This window comes from Mus caroli, unplaced genomic scaffold (genome assembly GCF_978045245.1).
Source record: "Mus caroli unplaced genomic scaffold, Mus_caroli_1 scaffold_17, whole genome shotgun sequence".
NCBI lineage: Eukaryota > Metazoa > Chordata > Mammalia > Rodentia > Muridae > Mus > Mus caroli.
The window spans coordinates 18687463-18700721 of NW_028227272.1; the positions used below are offsets into that span (position 1 = coordinate 18687463).

Genomic DNA, 13259 nt, shown 5'->3' on the forward strand with positions numbered 1-13259 from the left:
TAGAGCACCAAGAAGTTTGTGGATGGTTGGTTGGTTGCTGTTGGTTGTTGTTGGTTGCCGTTGGTCACAGTTTGTTAAGTAGCCCTATGCAAGAATAAATTAGATATTCTGACAGCAAAGATGAAACTTGTCCCAAGGAGCTCGACATTGTTCATCAGCAGGACGTCGTCTAATAATAACATCACCCCCTTTCCTTTCTATTTCTCCTAGCTAGTGTTGGGGGTTGAAAAGTGAAAAAAGGGTAGAGAAGGGTGGGAGAAAGAAGAACCCATGAAGTAGCAAAAGACGGCTACAGAAACCTCTGTGTGTGGTTTCCAGGGTATCTGTACACTGCCGAGTCCTCTTCTCGCACACTTAGCTCTGTTCTTGCCATCTCGTACTTAAGTTACCTGCCAAGCTTTAATCCTCAGCCATATTGAGATTAGATCAGAACTTATGGAGTCATTTGGGCAGAAGTAATTTTTAGCCACCAGCAGTTTCTATCTGTTACTAAAACAGACAGGTCTCCCTTATTTTGGCATAGTGACTGAATGTGACAGGAAACCAAGAGCTTTTCCATTGTGGCTTGTTACTTGGTTGTAAGTATATTGTCTGAACATAGCATCAATTATACTATGGAGTGAATATTAAAATAATCTTTCTTGAGAGATTTTTGCACACTGTCCTCTTTGCTCCGCTATTGTTGTTAACTGTAAAGTGAGGGCAGTAGTACTAATTGTGACTCTACACAGTAACAGCCTATTTGTGGAGAGTTGTATAAACACATTTTTATAACTGAGTCCATACTTCCTTGATTCAGTGTTTGTGTCTTATAATCTGTAAGACTTCTATTTCTTTCTTTTCTTTTTTTGAAGTATTTGTACACTATGATCTCACCAGAAGGATGCTTTTAAATATTTTTGAGCCAGAGTGTCATGGAGCCTGAGCTAGCCTCAAACTCACTCCGTAGTCAAGAATGACAATCAACTTCTGAGCCTCCTGTGTCACTTCCCAAGTGTGCACGTGTGCAGCCCCACACCTAATGCACTGTGCCCTTACACATGGAAAGTCCTAATATGTGCTTCAGCAGTGTTGTACCTGGTGTGGGCACCTCAGCACAGCTGTCCCTGTTGTCATCTGCCTATTTTCTCCAATCCTTCCCCTGTACAGACCAGCTCTACTCTACCCTCCTATCATAACTGACTGTAACCACCCTGCTCAGAATGATCATTCTATTAGATAAGAAAGAGTTATTCCAGGCCCTTGCTAAGAGGGTGGCAGTGAGACTGGGAGTGGTAGAGCACACAGCTGCTTAAGGATAGGGCGTGCTTATGTAGGGACCAGCCATTGTTCCCACTACAAAAGACAAGCAAATCCCAAGAGTAGTCTTGACTAGGAAGAGCGGCTCTCAGCCTCCCTTCCCCTTACCTCGAATTCTCAGAGCTCTTGCTGAGGCTCAATCCGAGCATTTTTGGTTCTCACATATTTCCTCAGTAGACTGATGCTTCCCCCTAAGGCACACAAGGCATCGTTTTCAAAGGATCTGCTCTAACCAAGGACAGCGAAGAGCACCACTCTAAGATAACCTGGTCTCAGCTGGGACTTCTCAGTCCCCAGGTGGCTGAAGAGACAGAGCTATGGGAGCTTTTTCAGCTGTAACAGAGGAGACGTTACTGGGATGCTAAGGACCAATGTGCTTTGCCCTGTAAATCTCATGCTGGGAAGACTTTTCTTGTCCCAAATTTCTAATATGTTCCAACCTCAACATATTTCTGGCCACATTAACTTAGCAGTGAAGTTTCTTGCCTTATCAAAATTCCTCGACGCTAGAAACTGGCCTTTTCACTGCTGGATTTCCACTTTGTAAAATTCACCATTAAGGGCTGGTGTGTAGCTCGCCCAGTGGCACAAGGTTACCCAGCATGAACAAGGCTTAAGTACCAGCATCACAAGAATAAAGAAGTTCCTCTGTAAGTTTTACTCCTCTGCAGGGCAGTGGGAAAGGCTATGAACAGATTAAAAGTCCAGTTTTCACTGTGCTACAGAATGCAGACACAGCTAATGAACCGATCTCATCAGGGCCTTCCTTTCTTACATATAATATAGAACTAATGTCAACCTATCTACAAACTCTGTGAACTGTAAAGTACATTGGAATATTATTTACAAATATTGTCTTGAACCATAGTTGTTCCCAATTATTATTTTTTATCAGATAATCTGTTATTGAAATATTTTCTTGTTGCTTCTTAACTAGCTGGGCACTCCACTGCACCACTGTTGATATCATCGATGATGTCATGAGGGTGGCAGCCATCCATATTGCAGCCCACAGACTGTGCGGTACCCAGGATCTCCTTGATAGTTCCAGAATGTTCTCTAGCCAAAGACCAGTGTCTCATCTGCCGGGCAATGTTGACAATCTCATCAAATGTAATGTTCCCACTGTGTTTAATGTTCTTCCGCTTCGTCCTGTCTCTCGGTGGCGCCTTGAGGGCTTTGATGACCAGGGCAGAGGCAGAGGGCACCACCTCAGTCTGGGCCTGTCTGTTCTGGATGCTCAGTTTCACTGTAACCCTGAGACCTTTCCAGTCACCAGTCGCCTTGGCAATGTCATCGCCAACTTTCTTTGGAGACAGACCCAGAGGACCGATCTTAGGGGCCAAGGTGGATGTGGCTGCGACCTCGCCTCCAGTGCACCTCAAGTACACGACTTTGATCTCGTTGGGGTTGAACTTGGGCGGCATGGTGGAGACGGCTGATGTCAGATGAACCCAGATTCGGGACCCAATTAATTTTTTTAATAACAGCAACACTTCCATTTATTTATTTATTTATTTATTTTTATTTATTTATTTATACGAGTACACTGTAGCTGTCTTCAGACACACCAGAAGAGGGCATCGGATCCCATTACAGATGGTTGTGAGCCACTGTGTGGTTGCTGGGAATTGAACTCAGAACCTCTGGAAGAACAGTCAGTGCTCTTAACTGCTGAGCTGTCTCTCCAGCCCATGTTCCCATTTTTTTTTTTTTTTTTTTTTTTGCTAGAATCTAGAAACCTGGAACCCTAAAAGATCACAATGTAAGAAGATACTGTGACACACAAGGTGTGACATATAAATGGAACACAAAGAATAACAAGCGCTGTGGATGCGGCTGGGGAGCAGAGTGCCTGCTTAGAATAGTCTGTTCCCGTGACTGCAGAATGAGTAAATGAATGAACGAGTAAACGACAAGAAATAGACACATGTTAAACGTATATATTGTCAAATAGTAACGTGTAAAGCTATTTATTTATTTATTTATTTATTTATTTATTTATTATATGTAAGTACACTGTAGCTGGCTTCAGACGCACCAGAAGAGGGCATCAGATCTCATTATGGGTGGTTGTAAGCCACCATGTAGTTGCTGGGATTTGAACTTCAGACCTTCGAAAGAGCAGTCGGGTGCTCTTACCCACTGAGCCATCTCACCAGCCCCGTGTAAAGCTTTTTACACTGTGACCCCAGAGGAAGAAATATAATTTGTGTGACACCCTAGCGCACATACATAAGACAGATGTTTGGTGTCAAACATTGAGCATTGTTGTTTTTAGTGCTTCTTTAAAAATATTTAAAAGTGTCAGCAAGAGAGAAGGCTCAGTGCCCTTGTAAAGGACCTGAATCTAGTTCCTAGCATCAATGTCAGAAGCTTAGAGCTAGCTTCGAGTAACTCGGGGATCAATGTCTCTGGCCTCCCCGGTCTCTTACACTCATGTGTTCATACCAACACACAGACACATAGCTTGAATTAAAAACAGAAATCAAAATATTTAAAAGTGTTATACAGTAATTTAAAAATATGTAACACCTTTGGTGACTACGTATGTAAATTTTACCCCCCCCCTTTTTTTTTTACTGTTCTTATTAAGGTAAGCTAGACATACAAGAAACTACACACACTTAAAAATGCAATTAGATGTGTTTTTAACATCCACCTGTGAAATCATCACCAACATGAAGGTGATGAGCATAAACATTACACAGGAGTTCTGTGGAGCACTGCCATTTCGTTCTCCCTAGCTGCCATGCTTCTCCCTAGCTGACAGCCACTGAATGGCTTCTCTCTTCCTAGGACTTTATAGCACGTGAATGATAAAGGAAGCTAGGAGTGCATGCCTGTAACCCATCTCCTGGGAAGTAGAAGCAGTAACTAACTCAGTTCAGCCTCTACCACATGGAGGACAGTCTGGGCTATGAGATTCTGACTCGGAACAGTAACAACAGAACAGTCATATAAAGAATTTGCTGTTTTATTTTGCTTCTTTTACTCTTTCAGGTATGTTGTAAAACATCCAAATTGCAGTATATGTGACTAGCACGTTTCTCATGGTTACTGAACATAGCAGTTATTTCTTGTTGGGCATTTCTATTTGTACTAAGGTTGTGTGTGTGTGTGTGTGTGTGTGTGTGTGTGTGTTGCATCTCCAGGTATGGTGGTCTCAGAAACCCTAGCACTGTAGAGTTGGGGGAGACGGAGTAGGTATGCAGCAGACACAAGCAGTTGTCTGGGACTTTCTGGCCATCCAGTCTAGCAGATTCTGCGCTCTAGATTCAGGGAGAGACCCTGCCTCAAATAATAAGGTGGCAAGTCACTGAGGAAGACATACGCACAGGCATACAAACATGCACAGAGAAAATATGGCTGTTTTAGCAGTTTTGTGACTGAAGATGTTCTCTCAAAAATACCCAGCAGATACTCATTGTGTCGTGTTGGGCCTCCACATACTGCTTGCTCCATCACAAGCAGCTCTGTCTTAAATCTATGGGACCAGTGGGGAGAGAGAGAGAGAGAAAGATGTGTGTGTGTGTGTGTGTGTGTGTGTGTGTATGAGAAAGTGAATCTAATAAGATTATCATTTTCCAAACAATAATAACATTATTTCTTTAAAACAAAGTATATGACTCTTTTAACATTAATATTTTGGGTGCATCTTTTTTTCTTCAAAATAAATATACAGAGTATATGACTCTTTTAAGGTTAATATTTTGGGTGCATTTGAGGGGAGGAGCTGGAGTTTTAGAGTTGGGTAAAGCACATGGTTTAAGCTTGTTAAAAAGATGAAGTTAGAAGGTTGCCTTGTGACATGGGGAGAGAGGCTTCAGTCATGTCTGTTAGATGCTCTGTCCTGTTGTGGGGGAATCCATCTTTGCAGTTGTTTGTCCTTAGTAAAAGAATTCAGGTCTCTGCTCATGTTGTCCTTAGGGCTAGTATCCTAATTTTTAAAAATGTCCCCGGTAGTGTTACAAGGATTCTGAGGCTGAGTATGATCATTTGTGTTGGCTGGCTTATGCCACGTGTCTGTCCTTTGTCACTAGCCATGACCAAAGACATGAGGTAGCCAGACTTGTGCCTCTGCTTGCTTTTGAACCCTAAGTGGTGTTCATCTGAATCACATAGGTTGAAAATAGAAGGAGAGATAGTTCCTTCAAAATGGGGACAGGAAGAGGGCAAACCTAAATGGAAAAGGTGGGTGTCTGCTCCCACTTGTTCTCATCCTCTTTGAGCCTGAGTGAGACTGTCACCTTGTGCCTAGCTTCCCCTCGCCTTGGACTTACGATCCTCTTGCTTCCACTTCCCAAAAGCTGGAGCTAGAGACACACATGACCAGACCCGAGTGGCTAAGCAGAATTGAGTTTAGTTCTATTCTTCACACTGGTCTTCAGGCAGTAACTGTCCCGTTCTTTGTAGCTGTCCCCAGTCCTCACCCTGTGTCTAGAAGACAGGTGAGCTTGGCGGTGCTGTGCAGATGGAAACCGGTTCATTCTGCTCTTTTGTGTGTAAAGCATTTTCACTAAGTTCTATGCGGTATTTTTAGACCTCTAAAAGCTTGGTTATGGCACGTCACCATAATTTGTATTATGGATTACGTATTTTGAGGTTGCTAAATATTTGATCAATTGAGAAACCACTTGCTCCAATGAGTTTGCATTATCAGTTGGGATTCCTACATATTTTACTAATAAGCATGCTTTTGGCAGGGAGGATGCATTGAATCTCCATTATGCCATTAAGGTTTGTCTAGCTAGGATATAGCATTCAAAACATTTCTCTTTTACAGCTGCGTTGCTGTTTTATTATCCTTTGAAAAACTATTACAGAGTTCCAATCCAGTTAACTAATGTTACTCTTCTAATACTTGATAACACTACTGGGGACATTTTAAAAATTAGGATACTAGCTCTAAAGATACAAGCAGAGACCTGACAAACACAGCAAATGCACAGCTCTGCAGATGATGAAGGGGTTTCTCTTATCATGAAGATGATTGGAGAATTTACCTACATGAGATTTTTATATCTTTAACATTCATAAATATGTATTTAGTACTAAAATTTTATTCATAATGATTTGAAGAACTTATGAACAACATACATACCCTGGGAGGAATCTGAGTCTACATGTATCAATTTTTGAAGTAACTATACTCTGCTGCTTCTTTTTTTTTTTCTAAAATTTTTTATCAAATGTAGCCACTGAGTCTTATTCTTAGGACCTGCCTTAGTTTTTAGCTTTATAACAAGCCCTTTTTCTTAACACACAAACACACTTCTCACAAAGAACAAACACTAAAACAGCTCATATTTTTATAGCAAAAAGCATACCTTGATTTCTACATTTAGATTTGTATGGATTTTTAAAATGTTCATAGGAAAAAAAGGACCAGAATTCTCTTCTGGTCGTTACTGAACCTGAAAGGGTTCATTTGGTTCTCAAAGGAGCTCACTCATCTTTTGTTTTTCCTTTAAGGTTTATTTATTTTATGTATATGAGTACACTATTACAGTCTTCAGATACACCAGAAGAGGCATCAGATCCCATTACAGATGTTTGTGAGCCACCATGTGGTTGCTGGGAATTGAACTCAGGACCTCTGGAAGGGCAGTCAGTGCTCTTAACCACCGAGCCATCTCTCCAGCCCCATGTGTACTTTTAATACATATAGCCTGGTGTGCTGGTTCACCAACCTTATTGACAGAGAGTCCAGAGAATGAGTATGGATATTCTTCATCTTCTTCCCATTCAATGATTCTGAAGTAAGCTTGGTGTCATGGGTATTTGGCATAGCCTTTGGGGTGCACACAGGGTCTGCTAGCACCATTTCTAGACAATATTAGCCATGAACAATCCTAACTTACATAGATAAGCAAGCTTGTTTGGTTCATTTTTCCCACAGTAATAGTCTGCAACCTTCTTTATAGTGTTGATTCTCAATGCCATCAGTAGTCTGTCCCTCACATAAAACAGTAGTGGAAAGTCTCAGAACAACGCTGTCCCTTTTCTCTGCCTTACATGGCATCTCCATGAGAAGGTCCCTCGTGAAGGCTCCCAGCCACAAGACATTTCACAACAGCGACCTTACAGTAAACACTTCTGTTCTTTCTTCAGTTCAAGGATTTGAGGCCATCTTACAAATACACAAATGATGGTCAATGCTTGGGAAGTAGTGGTAATTGTAAAGCAACATGTTAGGGAGAAGATAGTTGCACTAGCTTCTACTTTGGTATAACATTTAAAAACTTAAAGAGTAAAGAATTGTTATGAGCCCATTTGGTGATTGCACACAGCTGTTTTCACTGCTAAGATTTTATACTGAGGTATATCTTTTGCTTCAAGATTCACTAGGAGTCCGTTTAGAGCCTTGTCTTAATTGAATATCAGACATTGAATAAAATCAATGAGGGAATGCTGTCCCTTATTTAAATCTAACTGTAAATTACCCTTCTCCTCCCACTTTTGCTACATCATAAAGGTTAGGAACATGTTGGGATAGAAGCAATACAGCTTATGTAATTCCATCTTAGAAAACCGTATACAGCCGGGCGTGGTGGCGCACGCCTTTAATCCCAGCACTCGGGAGGCAGAGGCAGGTGGATTTCTGAGTTCGAGGCCAGCCTGGTCTACAAAGTGAGTTCCAGGACAGCCAGGGCTATACAGAGAAACCCTGTCTCGAAAAACCAGAAAACCGTATACACCCATGCTCTGTTATTTTGTTGTTTCAAATTGTGTTGTGGGGTGTGTGCTTGCTGATCTGACACCAATCTTAAGAACGAATTCTCTGACTTTGATTTCTTTTTCATTGCATTAGGCATGTTACTAAACATCAAGACAGGGTTAAAGGAAATCGCTCTAATAGCTTTAGTGAATAAAAAATATTTTACCTTTGGGAGCATTGATCCTTCTAAACTTCCACTTTGACTCCTTCATTCAATAGCAAGAACAATGTGTTTATGGTTGTCACAGTGCGCTTGAGTTCTCTCTCTCTCTCTCTCTCTCTCTCTCTCTCTCTCTCTCTCTCTGCATTGTGGCTCTGCTGGTCTGTGATAGATGTCTGATTGGCGGGCTCTGTTTATTCTGTGACCAGATTCTTTCTAAAAGAGGGCTGGCCATACCTGCCTGAAGCCTATTGGCTGGGTATACTCTGGGCCCTCCCTCTCCCTCCCCCCAACCTTTTCCTTCACAGCACACACAGCCACTAAGTCTGTGCGGAATCCTAAACCAGCCCAATTTACATCCATTCATGAATGTGTGACGTCAGCAAGCTTTGAGCTCCTTTGCGGTGGGCCAGAGGATTGTGTGGGTAGAATCCCCTCCCCCTTATTTTTCCAATTCTACAAGGCTCTTTAGATTAACCTTCCATCTTTTTAAAGCAAGAAAATGGAACAGCATGTGTAGGAATTCTTCATTGTTGTGAGTATTACACTCTTTTCCTGTTTCGTCAGCATGTATCTCACAAGGACAGATGGGGAATTTATTTGTGCTTTAAGCTTATTAGAAAACGGATATTACTGAGGGAGACCCAAGGTGAAAGAGACAGCAAAAGCCCGTAGGAAACCTGAATAACCCCCACCCCACAATCCCGGCACAGCTCAGCTACTGACAGCTGGTTATTTCTTCGCTTGTCTGCCTGCTAGACGTGGACATTTTTTGATTACGGTTCTGCACGTTACCTTTGGATGCTTGCTTGGTTTGTCTTAAAGGGAGATTCAGTTCCCTTTCAGGGGATGTGGATGTGTTGTGGGGGAGCCTGGGAGAATACCAGGAAGGAGCTGCAGAAAGTGGGGCTGGCGAGACCGAGGCGAGGAGCAGGCTCTTGCCCGGCACTTGTCTCCTGTGCTGCTGTCCTCTCTGCCATGTCTCACCCTTCACCTTGCCTTTGTTTCTTAGTCGTGGAGCCGTCAATATCTCGTGTTTGCAATATGGGAAGATAAATACATCTTGTATGACCATTTTTCAAAAACCTTTATGGTGAGAGCACTTGGGATATATTTGTATATATTTGCTGCCATTTTTTACATATTATTTTTATACTAGAATATCTGTAGTGAAGACTAAACAGGAATTATCCTTAAATTGTAAGGATATATTTTTAAAGATTGCTAATGAAGTTACATCTTCCCATGCTCCAAAGCTGTACTGTAAAGAAATGTAACTGAGTAGTTCTCTAAGGTGAACTTGCAGTTGAAGAGTTTATGTCACTGTGTTTTGGAAATAGAGAGAAGTTCTGATGTCTTCCACATGTGAAATTGGTGTGATAATTTGTTCATAGTTTTAACCGGAAGTACCTGGGGTTGTTTTCCAATGCTTAGGTTTATTTTGAAGAAAGATGTGACATTCAAGAGAACAGATACAGCACTGTCCTATTCTGTCCAGGGTGGTTCCTGGACACAGGTGACCTAACTGCACTTCCCAACTTTGAGCAACTGATGTGCTGCTCTGAGACGTGCCTTTGATTTTTCTTTTTTTGGAGGGGGGAGGGGAGGGGGAGGGGGAGAGGGAGAGGGAGAGGGAAACATGCACCATTATTTCTTGTCACTCAACCATGTCTTAGTCACTTTGTGTAATCAATGCTTTGTTTTGAGTTTTTCTCCTAAGCAGAGGTTCTAAGTTGTGGTCCCCATTTTCAGGTCATTCCTTGGTGGATTATTTTGGAGGAAGGGTTATTCTTAATCTTCCCAATGAACATCTATTTTGTAAAAAATTATTACACCTAAAGCTGAAATACTATATTTTCTTTCTCAAATTAACCTTGGGTGCTGTCATTTTGGTTTTGTTTTCTTTTTTTTCTGTGTATTTTCATGCCCTAGAGCTGCAGAAGGGAACCCTCTACCTACTGCCCAGACAATGGTAGTTTTTTTTTTAAGATTTATTTTTTTTATTTTATGTATATATGAGTATACTGTAGCTACACAGATGGTTATGAGCCTTCATGAGGTTGTTGGGAATTAAATTTAGGACCCCACTTGCTCCTGTCCAAAGATTTATTTATTAATATATATTAATACACTGTAGCTGTCTTCAGACACTCCAGAAGAAGGCGTCAGATCTCATTACAGATGGTTGTGATCCACCATGTGGTTGCTGGGATTTGAACTCAGGACCTTTGGAAGAGCAGTCAGTGTTCTTACTCACTGAGGCATCTCTCCAGCTGGACAATGGTAGTTTTATGTTTTGTTAAACATATTCAATATTATTTTAGATACAATATCTCAATATAGTGCATTTTTCTATTCTGTGTCCTTCCAATTCTGTGTTGAAAGCATTTCCAAAGATACATTAAATTGCTGAAGTCTACCAGAAGACCAACTTTTTAACCTTTTAAAAATTTAAGTTTATGTATTCAAAGGCATTTTGATAAATGTTCATTAGATCCCACCTTTATGCATAGTTTATTAAATCAGAGCTTTATTTCCAGGAAAGAAATTTAGCTTGCACATAAATTGAGTGAAGTAAAACTGTCCCCCTGTGGCAGAGTGGATCTAGAACCCACTGTCCCCGCTGGTGCCCGTATTCCAGATTATATTTATTTTCATGTATATTGTACTTGTGGGATAAAACAATAACTCTTAATTGTTTGATATCAAACAATAAAATACTGTGTATCAGCGATTATCAACAGATGCCTTTCTGTCTAAAAATTGAAACTACTCCAGGAGTAGGAATTAATTTATTTAGGAAACAAAGTTAATCAGACCAAAGCCAAGTCCTGGGTTGCTGGTGTCGGAGTAGTCCCCAAGGGCAAGAGGCCACATCCATGGATGTGTTCACAGCAGCCAGCAGTGGGTGGCAGAACCTGCAGCTTGGTTTGTGCTGTCTTCCCCTGTGTGCCACTGCTCACTAGCCACATGAGGAGCACATGTGACCCAAGCGAGCCAAGATGATCAACTCCCCCCAGTGTGCAGCCTGATACTTATATTCTTTGTTCAAATTAAAGATCATTGCCTAGGAACACTGCTGACTGAAGAGGAAAAAAGTTATTCCAAGGACATCACACTCCATGCTCCTGCTATGTCAGTTATTATTCAGGGAAAAAAAGGGATGAGCCAAGGTTTTAGAAAATGCAATTTTCACTCCCAAGAAATCTAGAAGGTAAATTAGACATTGACTCTAACATTAGAATTCACTACACAATTTTCCTTTCTCCCTCCCCTTCTCTTTTCCATCCTTCCTCTTTTCTTTTTCACTATTGGGTAATTTTCTGGTATGCTCACCATGACCACAGTCAACTTTAGAATATTTTCACTATCACACACACACAAAAAAAAAGCAACCACACACTCATTAGCAGGCCATGCTCACTTCTCAATGCCCTCAGCACTCGGCAAACACCAATCAACCTCCCTTCTTACGTCTTTTTGCTTATTCTGGGCATTTCTTATAGATGAAGTCACATGATGTGTGATCCTTTGTAATCAGCTTTCCTCACTTTTTCCAAAGTTCATCCTTGATTTGCATAGCATGTACCAGTACTTCATCTCTTTATGTTGCCAAATAATATGTAAGCGTACATAGTTAAATCACCACACTTCTCCACTCATCCGTGCACATGGGCTAATTCTACTTTTAGGTACTAGGAATCCCCCTGCTCTTTATATCCACGTACAGGTTTTTGCTTATCTTTCCACTTTTCTTGGGATAGAAATGGTGGGTCATATGGTAACTGTACAGTGAACATTTGAGGAGATGCTGAACTGCTTTCTAAGTTGGCAGCACATTCCCATCAGCAACACACAAGAGTTCAAACCTCTCCAAGTCCTGGGAAGCGGCAGCCATTACCTGTCATGTCCTGACCATGCCCTAGTCATCTGAAATTGCATCTCCTTGTGCCTTTGTTGACATCTCCATAGGGGATGAGGGTGTCGAGCATCTTTGATGTGTCTACTGATCATGTGTATATCTTCTTTAGAGAAATGTTTGTTCAGACCCTTTGCATATATTAAAAATTAACTACTTATGTTTTTATTATTGATTTATGAGAGTTCTTTCTGTTCTCTGGATACAGGCTGTGCAGAGCTCAGTGACTTGCAACTATTTTCTCATAAGCCATGGATGGTCTTTTTCTTGGTGTCAAGTATGAAAGACCAAGTTTTTATGAAGTTCAGTTTCTCTTTCCTTATTTGTGCTTTTGACGTTATATCAAGGGCAGTGTTTCCTGACAAGGTCATTAAGGTCCATCCCTATGTTTGCATCTAAACTGTTTATATTTTTAGCTCAAAGTTTAATTAAGTTTTCAATATGCCATGAGAAAGGGATTCAATGTCACTTTAGAATATGGATATCCAGTTGTTCCGGGACTGTTGTTTTAAAATGGATACTCTTTCTCTTTTGGCATTCTGTCAGGGAACTTTCAGAAACAAAACACTGCTGCATGTGATGGCCTACCCTTGGAATCCTACTGGGGAGGTAGAGGCAGAGAAGTGAGGTGTTCAAGGCCACCCTTAACCACAGAGTGAGTTTGAGGTCAGCCATAGCTGCATGAGAGCCTGTCTCATAAACACCACAATGGGAAGACCTGATATAATGCTTCCATCGTGGACACTCAGATAGAACTGGCCAGTCACAGTCTAGTCACCTGTGCTTTGAAGGCTCCTATACTGTCACATGTGGACAGGGTTGGAAACTATCTGTGTGGTCATTTGGGGGTCAATCTTGGGAAAGGAGAGAAGTCTTGGGTAAGGACAGAAGATGAATGACAACAGAATTCTGACATGCAAAGGAGGAAAGAACGCACTTAAGGTTACTCACACCAGAAAGCAGGGGCTCTTACCCACCATAAAGGGGAGACATTGTCACAGGGGCGTGTGAGCCTTTATTTAGCACTTTGTACGTGCTTATAAACCTCTTCAGAGCTTTTGTGTATATTATTTCATTTAAATATAATCCTCATAATACAAAGTACATATTATTCTCACTTTGCAGCTGAGACAAAAGGCTGCTGACTCAACCAAAGATAC

At 41.3% G+C, this 13259-nt stretch overlaps 1 protein-coding gene and 1 pseudogene across 7 annotated transcripts in view; one reads left to right on the plus strand and one right to left on the minus strand.

Moving 5' to 3' along the window:
• The window catches only part of Map3k13 (mitogen-activated protein kinase kinase kinase 13), a 146665-nt gene that overhangs the window by 52301 nt on the left and 81105 nt on the right, over positions 1–13259 (plus strand). Inside the window, exon 3 of one of the 7 annotated variants that reach the window (XM_085832431.1) lies at positions 2237–8715. The exons of 5 other annotated variants lie outside the window; for them this stretch is intronic. The gene's annotated coding sequence lies outside the window, so the exon portion shown is untranslated. Of the gene's footprint in view, positions 1–3; positions 8716–13259 lie in introns of those variants that run through there. One more of the 7 variants, XM_029470556.2, reaches the window with a different exon arrangement.
• On the minus strand, positions 2229–2726 carry LOC110311271 (large ribosomal subunit protein uL11 pseudogene; annotated as a pseudogene).